Genomic DNA, 2,106 nt, shown 5'->3' with positions numbered 1-2,106 from the left:
GAAAGGGTGGGCAGGGTAGCGTATCGCTTGGAGCTACCTACAGAGTTGGAGCGAAAGCATAATACTTTCCACGTGTCTCAGTTGAGGAAGTGTATAGCCGATGAGTCGGCAGTAGTGTCGTTAGAGGACATTCAGGTGGATGCGAGCCTGAACTACGTGGAGAGACCAGTGGCGATTGTGGATCCGAAGATCAAGGTCCTGAGGAACAAGGAGGTGCCTTTGGTACAGGTTAAGTGGCAACATCGGAGAGGATCCGAGTTGACTCTGGAGCTAGAGCGGGAGATGCGTGAGAAGCATCCGGAGCTATTTCAGCGATGAGACTTCGAGGGCGAAGTCTGATTCAAGTGGGGGAGAATTGTAACATCTAAAATTTCAGGTATTATATTTATTCGTTGAATTTCAATTTTTTTGGAAGAACTCGGCGAGTTGATGCGTAGACTCGCCAAGTAGTGACGCGAATCATTATCCGGGTGGATGGCTGGATTCGGCGAGTTGGCCCGAGGACTCAGTGAGTCCATGTTGTTTAATGAAACCCTAATTCCTCGGGTTTGGGGCCTATTTGAAGGGCCTTATGGCCGTCATTGGCAGCTACCAGACCCCAGAGAGAAACCCTAAGTGAGCTAGAGCGTTTGTTAGAGGAAAGGAGTCATTTCTTGATCATTTGTTAGTGTTTTTGTAAATAGAAGAGGAACAACTCAAGAGGAGGCTGAAGAGGGTGCTAATCCAGTGATTCTAAGGCTCAGAGACTTCATTTTGAGGTATTCATTCGACCCTTCTTCAGTTTATGGTGTGATTCTTAGAGTTGGGGCTTTTTAGACCCTTTAGAGGATGGTTATATGGAGTGATTGGTCTCTTCTCGTGTTGGTGCTGTAGATCTGGACCCAAAGAGGTCTAGAGACCCTTTTCCCTTGTGTTTTATGGGTGTTAATGGGGGTTATGAGATTAACATGTCATTCTAGAGGTCATATCTTCAAATAAGGCCTTTGAGCCTTTGCATGTGCACCAAGATGCTAGATTTACATGATTATAATGCTTTGGGAAGCGGGATCTACGGTTTAGAGGAGCGAATCTGATCTCAGGAGGTCAGTTCAGCTTGAGCATGGCATGAACTAGCCGAGTCCAATAGCCGACTCACCGAGTAGGACGAGGGTTTTCCCGATAATCACACAGTTGGTGACTCACCGAGTGAGGGAAGTGAATCTGTGAGTCAGAGGGAATCTAGAAGGCAGAGTGCATGATGGTACTCGCCGAGTCACAGTTGTGCACTCGGCGAGTTTGGTCAAGGTTGACCGTCGACTTCGTTGAATTTTAGGGTTAGTCAATGTTTGGACCATAGAGTCATCGGAAGGGTAGGATAGTCTTTTACCCTTCCTAGAGGATGTATAGAGAGAGATATTAGCCTAGCCCTGTGGGTTGTATTAATTAAAATATTTATTTCATGTGGCTAGGCAGGGGCTAGACCAGAGTTTACCGACTCAGAGATTTACTGAGATATCCGAGGTGAGTCTTCTCACTATACTTTACCTTGAGTAGGTAATCAGAGTTATGTGATATAGTGTTTGTATATGTGTTATGTGTTGCACTGCAGTATTTTATTTGATTTATGTTGTGCATGTTTACAGAGTTAGAACCTGAAGGTTCACAAAGATAGAACCTAAGGGTTCACAGTGTTGGGTGCACAGACCCACAAAGTTATAGCCTCGAGTGGCTAATATATGTTATAGATGGTATTTTGGGGAACTCACTAAGCTTCGTGCTTACAATGTTTTGTGTTATGTGTTTCAGGTACGAGTGAGGATCGCGGGAAGGCGTCGACTTGATCAATACACACAAGATTTTTATGTTATGAGATCTTGGGATTGATATATGTTATGAATTGAGTTTTAAACAATGATGTTTCTATGAATAATGAATGAATTATGTTTTTATAAAATGCGAAAAATTGTTTTGAAATTTATGGTGTTACACAAAACAACAAGACAACTGACTGGTCTCTGGTCGCCACGTCGTGGGGACCAACCTGAGTGACATATTTTGGTGAAGCTGGTTTTATATCATTTTCAAGGACTCAAAAGCCCAAATCTACACATTCCCAACATCTTAATG

This window comes from Lactuca saligna, chromosome 1, assembly GCF_052625555.1.
Source record: "Lactuca saligna cultivar CGN05327 chromosome 1, ASM5262555v1, whole genome shotgun sequence".
Lineage (NCBI taxonomy): Eukaryota > Viridiplantae > Streptophyta > Magnoliopsida > Asterales > Asteraceae > Lactuca > Lactuca saligna.
The sequence above is the reverse complement of the archived record's forward strand: the minus strand, read 5'-3'. Positions refer to the sequence as shown.